The sequence below is a fragment of the Corvus hawaiiensis genome, chromosome Z (genome assembly GCF_020740725.1).
Source record: "Corvus hawaiiensis isolate bCorHaw1 chromosome Z, bCorHaw1.pri.cur, whole genome shotgun sequence".
Lineage (NCBI taxonomy): Eukaryota > Metazoa > Chordata > Aves > Passeriformes > Corvidae > Corvus > Corvus hawaiiensis.
Window position 1 is genome coordinate 75,898,327 of NC_063255.1, and position 12,226 is coordinate 75,910,552.

Consider the following 12,226-nt stretch of genomic DNA (forward strand, 5'->3'; position numbering starts at 1 on the left):
ATAGAGTAGCAGGTCCTTTGTCTGGCGCGTGTCACCACTAGTCCTGGCAATCCAGGGAGCTCGTTTTGCATCTCCCAGGAGATTCTCTCTCTGTCTTGCCTTTTCTCCACTCACCACATGCCCCCTGCCCTTTTCTGGAGCTGGTATGGGGTGTTAGCTAGAACCATCCTTACCAGCTTTAGTCACTTAGCTAAGTGACTATGGCTTAAGTCAGGTGAACTTTGGCAGGAAAGGATGAAACCAGCATTAACAATAATGTAATTTTCCTCTCTGTTTCCTCTTCTGTTTGAGGAGATTTTTTTTTTTTAATTTTACTTATTTATCCAAATCTGAGCTTGTCAGTGTTTCCAGAGACAGAGCTGGCTCTTTCAAAAGCCCTCTCTAGCATGACTCAGAACTGAGGAACAGGCTGGAGTATTTATTGCACTCCCAACCAGGAGGAGGCTCCTGCTCTGCTCTGACAGGATGTGAGGTGCATTTGGGGGGGTGACCATGTGCAGACAAGTGGATCCTGCACTCCCTGCTTTGGTGGAATCTCCCTCTCACTTGGAGTCACTGCTGGCACCTTCTGCAGCCAGAGGACAGCAACAGCTGCTGCTGTCCCGGTGCTGCCCCAAGCCCTGGCTGCCCCTCTGCCTCAGTCCATGTCAGCAGGAGGCCACAGGTGTGAATTCACACCTCTTCCAGCCTGCCCTTCACTTCAGGGCACAATGCACTGAAGGTTTAACTCATGCTTTTACAGCAAAGGTGAGTCAGCTCCACACCCCCATGGCTAAGGTAAGGTCAGCGAAACACAGGCTTCTTCCTCTACTGCTGGGATGTCCCCAAAGCTTCTTCTCTGCCGAAGGACAACAGGCAAGCAAGGTGACATCTGAGTGCAAAACCCAAAACCTGCAGAATAACCCCATTCCCATCATGTGTCTGCGTCCATGACAGAGACCGGTCCATCCAGCCTCGCCCTTGCCCTGGGGAACAATGTATTCATCGGTCAAACACTGGCACAGGCTGCCCAGAGATGTGGTAGATGCCTCATCCCTGGAAACACTCACGGTCACTTTGGATGGGGCACTGAGCAACCTGGTAGGATTAAAGATGTCCCTGCTCAATGCAGGGAGGTTGGACAAGGTGGCCTTTAAATGTCTCTTCCAACCCAAATCAGTCTTCGTTTCTATGAAAATAGTCGCAAAATCGCCCCAGGCACAGACCAGCTTAGGTTTAATACAGATCCTTTGGGACCGATACAATCCTTTCTGCTCCTCCATCCACGTCTCCATTAAGTGCTGGGAGTTTGTTTTGGATGCACATCAGAGCAAATAGAGAGAACAAGAGCAAGATACGTACTTATGCCCTGGTGCAACAGGAAGTATGCTGGGGATATAAAGGGGAACACGGGATAGGGAAGGAGAAGCTCCAGCTCATCACCCTACTTTCATGGGGCGGGAAAAGCTCTGCACCCAGGATAAGCCAGCTTTAGGCACACTCCACCACTTCCCTCTGCCAAGTCCCAGGAAAGCTCAGCTAGTACCCAGGCCAGATCACCCCAAACTGCAAGATGGTTCAGCAGTGCTCACCTACTGGGTTTTTAAAGCACTGAGAATGTTTCAGTTAACAGGATTGCACCATGAATATTAATAAGCTAGGAGTGGAATGATGCGGTTGCTCTCCGGAGAGAATGAGCCTCGGGTCCCTGCCGGGGCAGAGCTGCTCCCTGCAGAACTCGACTGAAGGTTCAGCCCTTTCACACGGTAAATTAACAGTGGCACTACAGCCTGAAAGCTGTGTCAACCGCTTCATTTAGCACAAGTGTTATGTTAACTAAAGGCCCTATTCCGGAGGGGCCTTTGGCCTCACAGGAGCCTAATTTCCATGTAATTTACATCGGAGAGTTGGAGAGTGCCCCTCCTCTCTGTTACTTCCTCCAACCCATTATGTACCCAAAATCTGCCCCGGGATGCTCCAGCCTAGCAGGCAGGAGTAGGGAAGGGGGCTTGTAGGTCCAGAAAGGGAAGGGAGCTGAAGCTCTTGATCCCTAACTGCTTGGATACTTCACTGCCTAGAGCTTTCCAAACCTAGCCAGACAAAGCACTAAAAAACACACAGTCAGCAAAGCTTCTTTCCTTGCAGGGAGTGGGGCAGGATGGACTGCTTTTCATTCCCACTCATGCATCCACGCAGGAGAGCATGCAAACACAACAGCACTTTGTCCTGCACTGCTGGGGCACTCCAGGACCCACTGCCAGGCCTGGGCAGGAGGTCCCAGGTGCAGAGCCAGCACTGGGAATGCTGATGAGATGGCACAGTGTTGCTGACTTTTACACCAACTTCAAGGGTCTTTTTCACCCTGTAAAAATGCTCTGGAGGGGTCATACGTCAGAGTCTGCTTCACTGTGTCTTTATTAAGCTTCCTATTGAGCTGTGATTACTTGGCACCCATGAACCACACCAGTCTCATTCATCTCCCTCTCCATACTTGTCAGCGACCTGGCAGCAGGGGGAGCACATTACCAATCCATCCCTGCAGCACTGGCATTACTTTTCCACAGATCAACCCGTAGTTGCCAGGATAGTACAGCTCAGCCAGGAGCAAGAGCTGTGGAAGCAACATTGCTCCCTGGGCTTGCTCCTCCTCACAAAAATTTCTGCTGGGATACATCCTGACAGTTTCCCTGGAGTCTGGGGCAATTCTTTACCTGCAACAGGTCTGGTTTTCAGCAGCCACCCGTTACCAGTTCATGAAAATTGAAGGGGATGCCAAATGCATTTTGTAAGGTGTGATATTAGCAGGTTATTTCAGCCACCTCACTTCTGCACCAGGAACTGCTTGACCTGGATGAAGTAGCACTGGCTGCATTGTTCTTATGCAACTGCACTTCCACATGCGGCTCTGTGAAGTGGGACACTTGAGAGTTGGCCACTTTGAAGAGGTCAAGAACATGTGGGTGGCTGCAAAGTGTGAATGTCTCAAAACTGGGTTTCTTTTTGAAATTCGGCATGCCAGGATTAACATTCCAGCCCCTGAAACATCCTAGGGGCATAACCCTCGTTGTTCCTCTTCCTAAAAGGAAGAAAAGCTGTTTCTGGCATAGGGGACTGTGTGGTATGCCAGCAGGAGCAAAAGGCTTTATCTTGCTACACAACTTCCAGGGCGAAGAGAAGCCTTTCCAAGACAGAGCGATGGTCAGATGTGCAAACAAATGTTTATGGTTCACACTGGGCCAGACCTCAAACTCTGTCTTTCTCTAGCAAGACTCTTTCTTGCAAGTGACCAGGATATAGCAGAGAATCCTGCCTAAATATGAGCAGAGATTTCAAAGGATGGGCCTGGATTCAAGTAATTTTTTCTGCTTTGTGAGGTGACCCAGGTGAGCCTGATGAAAGCAGCTCACAGAGAGTGATGGGCAGGAAAAGGACAGCGAGAGGCTGCAAATGCACAGCTGTGTTATCACTGTGAGTTCAGAGCCATGCTCTACATATGGGAACAATAAGAAACAATTACACACATCTGGGCTCCTGACCTTTAAAATCATAATTTAGATTAATGGATTTTGAGAATATTGAGCTGGAGGAGGATGCTTGAGGTTCAGAATACCAGCTGCATGCAGACTGCTTGAAATATTAAACTTTCATCATCTGAAGCTTTTTCGTAGCATTTTGAATCTCTTATTAGCGTTAACAAAACACATCAGGGGGTGCTTTAAATTCTGGCCACACTTTCTGGCTTAATTCCAGAAGCCAAAAATCTTCTCCTTTTTAATGCTGAAACTTGCTGATAGCATTGAAGAAAATGTTTAGCCACATTAGAATAAAAGAGACTGAAAACCTAGTGTGCCTCTAAACCTTTTCACTAGGAGCAAGGGGAGAGATAAACAGCTCATTTTCCACTTGACACAGATGCACCTCAACATTAAAAGTTCTTGGAAATCACCTAAAATAGAGGAAAACAAGGCAGGCATCTGAAAGGATAGCAGCTGCCACTTTCAGGGACACGCAATGTGGAGCTCAGCCAGGTAGCATGCAGCAATAAGACAACCACATCAGCATCACTCAAAAGAAAGAAGATTCAAAGAAATATGGAGTTGAGTTTAAGAAAACCTTTCTGACCAGACTGAAGGCCCCAAAGGTCTTTGCCATAGGTGCACCTTCTACAACAAACTTAAAACTAATGAGAAAAAGTTGTCAAGAGACCAAGAGGTTTAATTTCCAGTATGACTTCAGGCAAAACCCTCAACCCCCAGCCATCCGGATTTGATGTGTTGGGAATCTCTAGGATTTTCCACAGTCTGGCAAGTCCTCTTCCTTCATGTGCAAGTCTTTGGAACCCCGTAGCTTGTTGTTTGAGGTGAACTCTTGTAAGAAAGAAGGGAATTTGCTCTGATCTGTCTAGCATCTCTTAGTGCATGTTGCTGCATGGGAATAGCTGAGGTTGAAATCCCTCAAAGCAGAGGTCCCTTGTTTGGTGCTTGAGGCTGCTCCTCTTGCAGGACCAGCAGTGCATGTGTGTGCAAAGGGACTTTCCAATAAACCCAGCCTTTCAGGAGCTCATTATGATCATACAGTCCATTTCAGATAGAAAAAACAGATGTACTCACTATTCTGACTCTTAAAGGTAGCTTTCTTCCTTTGCTTTTAAAGTTATTCCATCCTAGTATTTTGCTGAATTATGAACATATGCCCATATTGCTGCCTTGATGGTGGGAGAGATGGTATCGTTTCAAATTTCATTTTCAACAGCCTTGTTTCCATTGGTTTTAAGTACCTTTCTGTTATTTCAGAAGCTCAGCTGGTGCAAAGTGATGAACTTTCGTCAGTTACTACAGAACAGTGCTGATTTGCAGCATGCAGGTATCACCCCATTACTCTTTTAATTCACCTGAATTCCATCACATGACCATGCTAAACACCCCCTTACTTTCCACTGCCTCTACAGAAAGCCAACAGCAGACAGAGAAAGGAACACGAATTTTTGACAAAATTCCTCCAGCTGAGAGCTGTGCAGGATGTTTATCTGACCACCTGAATTTTCAAAATAATTTTTCAAGGTCAGGCAGAAGCTCCTAATGGTTTGGACCAGGGTGTCCATTCCCCACCTGACCATGAGTATCATTCCTGCAGAGCTGATGTCCCGGCCTTTCACACCCCAGCACAGGGAAGCAGCTCCATTTACACCAGTGAAGTCCTACCTGTACACATCGATGTGTCCCCACCCCACCCGTGTCTGTCACCTGAGCCCATGAAACCAAGACATGCCCTGTGACCTGCTGGATCCATCAAACCTGCAGGATATGAACCTTGTTTGTACAAATTTCAAACAGCCCTCGAGACAGCTTTGCCTGCCCTGAGTGAACAAGACATAAATATCAGGATGTGTGTTCAGCAGTGGAAAAGGACTGGGGGGCAACTTCTCTTGGCCATCTGTGAGTACCAAAAGCCCAGTGCAAAGCCCTGGTTGTATCTGCCAGAGCAGAGGCAGCCCCATCCTTGTCACAAACAAATTGCATTCATCCAGGAGTACCTTAGCACAAATGTAGCTCAGCTTGATTTTCTGGGTCGTTTTTGATGGGCACACAGAGAATTAACAAGCTCTCAGCTCCTCTCTTTTAGTTGCAACTGACCTCTCTTTCCTTCTCCAGCTTTCTACTCCAGTTGGCAAAAAAAAATACCATTGGTTCTCCCTGGAGGAAAAATGTGACAGCCTCAGAGACCAAGTGAGAGCCATAAGCCATGTTCTGTGAAACTGTCAAACTTGAGGAAGGTACTGGTGTGACTGCCTGGGCTCCTGACTAGTGTTTCAGGAAGACACAAGCCTGTACCAAACCCAGAGCCAGAGGAGGTGATAACCTTGTCTGCACTAAAGCAGGTTTTGGGCAATACAAGTCCAGGCTTTGCAGGCACAGATTGTTTTTGGTAACCTGTCCCTTCCTTCAGTTTGGTTACTGTGCTCAGGGGCTGAGCCCAGGCTGGTGGCAGCCTCTCTCAACCAAACCTTGTTTGTGGTGCTGGACTTTCCACTGTGAATAACAAACTCACAACAAATTACAAATGCAAAGTAACAGGCAGGAATCACAGAATAAGCTGAGTTGGAAGGCACCCTCAAGGATCATCAGGCCAACTCCTGGCCCTGCACAACACTGTCCCCAAGAGTCACACCATGTGCCTGAGAGCATTGCTCAAACACTTCCATGCTCCAAGGAAGGCTCTTCCAGCACACCATCCTTGGGCAAAGTTCTGGCCTCCAGGAACACACCAGCATTGCCCTCCCCAGCCCAGCACCAAGGCACTGTTCATGCACAGGCAGCACTCACTCCTGACCTTTGGTTTGCTGGTGTCTCCCACTGCTTGGCCAAGGCAGAATGCCTGCCTGCCTGCCTGCATGGAAACAAAGCCCTGCTCCTGCTCCTCATCCCAGCACTCTCTGCCCACCCCTTTCAGCACTGCTGCCTTTTTGCAGTTTAAATGTTCCTTTTTAGAGTGCCTTTTATTTCCAGCTTGGAGAGCAGGGGGACGAAAGATGGAATAGGGATGCTGAAGTAGTAATTTGCATAATCTGATTAACAGAGGATTATCCAATGGCTGCTGAACAGCCTTAGTGTGCTTGAGCTAAAAACCTTACTATTCATTGCTCTCACCACCCTGCAGGGCGGCTGCACCTGCAGCACCAGCTAATACTCTCCTGGGGACTTCAAGGAAGGAGAAAAGCGGGGGCATATTTTTATTATTATCTGGGGGAGGGTTGAGGAGCTGCAGCTTCTTGTGTGCAGCCCCTAATTGATCTGTCTGCATTAGTCACCAGGAAGATGAAATGAAAGCTGAGCCAGTTGGCATTATCAGGAACAGCCATCACCTTTGAAAAGGGCAAAGGGCCCAGTTTCCCTGTGGCCAGTTCAGTGGGGCCCATCCTGATCTGCCATGAAAGAAGCTGAGTAGAAGGGGCCTGCACATGCAAAAAGCACAATTTCCCCTGAGCCTCGCTCAGCTGGGAGCAAACCAGTCCCAACCCTTGCTCTAAGACCTCTAAGATCATCAAGCCTAGCCATTAACCCAACACTGCCAAGTCCACCATAAACCATGTCCCTAAGTGCCTAATCTACATGTCTCCTATATCCTCCAGGGATGGTGGTTCCACCATTTCCCTTGGCAGCCTGTTCCAGTGCTTGACAAAGCTCTCAGAGGAGAAATTTTTGCTGGTATCCAATCTAAATCTCCCCTGGCACAACTTGAGGCTGTTTCCTCTTGTCCTGTCACCTGGGAGACGAGATCAACCCCCACCTTGCTATGACCTCCTTCCAGGTAATTGAAAGAAAAATAAGGTACTCCTGCCCCAAGCCTCCTTTTCTCCAGGCTAAATAATTCCAGTTCTCATAGTGGAGAGCAGCAAACTCTCCTGTAACAATTCAGCAGGCAGGCTAAAACAAAAACCAACCTGAAAGGACAGATAAATACCATAGCTGCTTGAGCACACTACAAAACTCAGCACCACATACGGGCATTGACTGTCCAGCTCGCCCAGAAGGAATGGGAGATGGATGAAATTCAGGTCCTGGCAAGACAAGACGAGATCAACATCTGCTGGTTTCCACAGAACCAGGTCTGCATCCCAAGCATCTATCCGTGATGAAGGGTTGAAACTCCCAACTGAGAAACTAGACTCTACAATGTGGACTCTAGAATGGAGAGAACTGGGGACACAGAGATCTCCAGCTCAGGAGAAAAACCAGATAACGTAACCTGGAACCTCCCACACACATTCATATCAAAGCCAGGGGAAGAGGAAGAATTTGGATTTTTTTTCCCCCATTATACAAAGGGACATCTGTAAGGCAGGCAACTTTAAAAGATTTTAGAACCTTCCAATGAAACTAAAACTGGACTTTCTAGAAGAAAAAGACACAACCAAATTTAATCCCCACCCCCAGTAGAAATGCTGCAATATAATCACCAAGACTAATTGTGAGTCTTTGTTTCCAGGAGCACACTTCATCCTCACAGTGAGGTCTGGAGATGCTTTACATATTCATTTGTGACTCAGACTGCTCATTTGTTTTTGAAGACCTGCCTGACAGCTGCCATTCACTGACAACACCTAAACAGATTTACAGCTCAGTGTGTCTTCCTTACTCCTCCTCACAGTGTGAATGAACAATGGAACACAGTGGCCTAGTAGAACAGGGAGGTTGCAGAGCATCCTGAAGTCATCCTGCCTGTTTGGTCATCCAAATTCTCCTCCTCTTCTTAAGCAAGAAGAGGAAAAACTTCTGACTTCGGGGCAAAAAACGCAAGACTAAAGGCTGAGAAGCAGCCACCAGAGGACACGTTATGTGTGCACAGCCATCACCACTGAGAGGGTTGTTTTTTTCAAGGAGCTGTGACACAGAGAAATAAATGTCCTTTGGCTGTTCAACCCTCAGTGCTCCCTGGAAACAATGGCCCCTGCCAGCTGCTGGTTGACCTGCCAGGCTGGGCAGCAGTTGCACCGGTGGGATGGCCAACAGGGTGTCCAAGGTGTCCCTAGCAGTGGTATCTCCATACTCCTCTCTGTGGCAGAGGGGTCACAAAGATATTTCCGTGCTTTGGTGTAATTAATATTCCTGGGTTTAGGAGTTAACTAGAATATACAGAAAGTGATAATACTGCATCCTGGGGTACACAAGCTCTCCTGCTTTGAGAAAGATAATCTCTGTTGCTAACCTAATCCTTCATGCTGGCATCTTCTCAGATGTCAAGCAGAATAAAGAACTGACAGCAACCCCACTGGAATTTCTCTTGCCACGTGCTGTGGGAAACCTGTCTCCTACAGAGCCTTATTTCTCTGTACACCTCTGTACAGCTCTGTGAGGCCTTCTTATGTCTCAGGATTGTTGAATCTAGACCCTTGCCTCCTGATCAGAAAAACATTCAATATGGCAAGAGGCAAAATGGATGTGAAAGGAACTTGCACGTGTTGGTGGATAAAAGTCAGGCCCCTTCTTCACTTGGTCTTGTTACTTCAGTACAGGCCTGTTCTGTGTTTTGGAATTGAAGGGCTAGGACCTGGTGCAGATCATCTGGCACCTCATGGTGTCCCAGGAAAGTTGAACATTTCCACAGATCACAGACACAGCAGGGACAACAGCAGCATCTGTTTACTCCATCGTGTGTTCCCAGAGATGGACTTTTATATATATTCCCCAGAGGCTCAGCAGCCAGAGGAAAAACATCTCCTCACAACTGCTATTACCTTTTTTCCACTCTTCTGTCACCCCCAAAAAAGCAGCAGAGCTATTTAGCTGCCATCCATTCCCCAGGCACACAAACTTGACCCACATGAGGCACAGAAAATACACAGACAGCACAAACAGAATGAAGAAGAAAAAACCCTTCTCCTGAGCAGCGGGCACATTTCTCACAATAAATCTTCAACATACAAATAGCAGCAGCTCCTCCCCAGCAGACAAAGTTATGGAGCAAAAATCATGCCAGGGAAACACATACAAATGTCAGGGTCTAGATCTGCTCACAGTGGTGAGAGGGAGGGATGCATCTTGTGAGGAGGTTGTGCTGCTCCAGCATTAGATATCTGCTTAAACATTGACTGTTCTCCTCAGAAAGGTGCAACATACCAGGGGCTCTTCCCTTTCTCCCTTGCCCAGCCCTGCCCCCGGGCCCCTCCTGGCTGACTCCGGCTCCCTCCGCAGCTGAACAACTGTTTGGGAACACAGGACAGCTCAGCTCGGGGGCCCTGCGTTATTTATGAGTTTGGAAATCAGAGCCGTTCGGTTCACTGCCAGTAAATGGCAGTGATTGGAAGGAGGCGAGGGGGAGGCTTGTGTGCAGCTCTTGATTCTCTATTCCCTGTGAAAAGGGAATCACTCCAGCTAACTGGCCCACGGAGATAAGGATTTCAGACAATCTGCATTAGCCTGATAAGCCAGGTTTGCATTTCATAAAGATTGTTTGTTAAGAACCTCAGTAAAGTAAAATACAGTCAGACGGGCTTATCAGCACAACTCATTTCCACTCACAACCCTTTGCCTGTCAGCGCTGACATTTTTTTTTTCCCCTATAAATTAAGGTCCCTGCTTGTGCCTCGGGTCTCTGGGATGGAACACGGACCGGGCAGCATTGGGGGAGGGCTGGGGAGGACAAGGAAGAATAGCCTGAAACCTCCCAGCTGCGACTGGTCACTGTTAGAGCCGTGGTCCTGATCCACAGTGTGTGGAAGGGCAGCAGTGCCCACCTAGTGGGTGGTTTGGATTTGCCCTTTTTAGGGCTAACCAAAGCAGCTGGGCTGGCATAAGCAGCCTTCCCTCTTTGCACCAACTAAGGATCAGAACAGGAAGAAGGAGTTTATACACATTTTCCTCTATTTCATGTTTTCCCATTCCCTCCCATAAAAAACATAGTTCCTAACGTGTGAAGTTAGGGACTCTCAGGTCCCTGGCAGTCTTCCCTCTTCAAAAAGGCCATAGTCAAGCATTTTGCTATAAAACAGCCTTGATGAATCATGGAAAAATATTAGAACACCCTCTGGTGCTCACCCTTACCCCCTCTTTTTTTCCCAGTACCTGCAGGGAACACACCAAGGCCATTCTGTTTGGACAGTGCTGCCTTTCCAGGAGGTGGATGCCCATTTCTGCACAGACCCTGGGCATTATTCAGGTATCACACTAATTCAGATTCAGAAAATCCTTTTGCAGTCCGCCTTGGATGAAGAGTCCCAGGGAAAGGCAGCCACACAAAAACAATTAACAAACTCAAGGCCTTCCACAGTTTGTCAGCCAGCACAATTACAAACTCACTTAATCTGTATCATCTGTTGTTTCCAGCTGCCATTGCTCCACACTTTTATTAGGGTTTTTTTGGCAGAAAGACCTCAGCAAGGCAGAAGGCATCCCGGTAGGGCTTTGCATTTCTACCTTAGTCCTTGCTAACGCTGTGGAGTTAACACAACAATTACTGCCATAGGTAAGGACTCCAGCCCTCAGCATGAGCACTGGCGACCATCATTAAAGTTTCATTAGCCCCATGTCAAACAGACTCTCCCTTTTCAGGGCCATTTGTAGGTAAAATCTGAACTTGTGTGGCCCCCGTGGCAACATCTTTTATCACTTCAGTGGAAGTTCTCATGAAACCCTCTTGCCTCAATACATGAGATGGGAGATGCGCCAGTCTGGTCACCACTCTGGCCAAAATCCAAAGTACCCATCTCCAGGCTTCAACCAGCCTCATGCCAGGCTGCCAGATGAGACATTAGTGAGGACTGGTTAACAACCAGAGTGGCTCAGAAGTGGTGCTGGGAGGGATTGGAAGATTTAGTGGTCAAAGAAAGAACAGGTAACAGTATTTTCTGGGCCTTTCCTTGTCTTGTTCACAGGAGACATTGTGGACCTTTACTCAGAGGTTAGAACACCTCCACTGTGCTACCGGAAAGGCAGGTCCGAGGAGGGCTGAGGGGCAGCAGATTAATTGCCTGACTTCATTAACTGCTTGCAGCAAAGTGGCTGTAAAAGACCAGCAAGAAGAGGCTAACGATGGTCTTGGCACATTGACCTCAGCAACAGCTTTATCGCAGCAGGAAAGAACAGGCACTTTTTCTGATCAAACAGCAAATGCATTACAGAGGCATCATAAACCCAGAGAAGTGGCTGCAGCAAACAACCAGGGACTAAAGGCATCAGCAGTGCAGGAAAGTTGTCACAGGTGGCTACAGGCAGCACATGCCAGGGTCTTTGATGGAGATGGGTCCCAAGTTCCTTCACTGGTGGTATTCTTGTGTTTCCAGGTATGTTGGAGATACAGGGATTGAGTTTACCATTAACAGATTTGTAGATGTCACCAAACTGGGCGGGAGTGTGGATCTGCTGTGGGGCAGGAGGGCTCTGCAGAGGGATCTGGACAGGCTGCATCCATGGGATGAGGCCAGTGGGGTGAGGTACAACCAGGGGAACTGCTGGGCCCTGCCCTTGGGTCACAACAACCCCCTGCAGCTCCAGACTGGGGGAAAAGTGGCTGGAGAGCTGGAAAAGGCCCTGGGGGTGCTGGTGACAGCAGCTGGACATGAGCCCAGGGGTGCCCAGGTGGCCAAGAAGGCCAATGGCATCCTGGGCTGTCCCAGCCAGGCTGTGGCAGCAGGAGCAGGGCAGTGACCATCCCTGTGCTGGGCACTGCTGAGGCCACACCTCGAGTGCTGTGTCCAGTTCTGGGCCCCTCACAGCAAGAAATTGAGGATCTGGAGTGAGTCCAGAGAAGG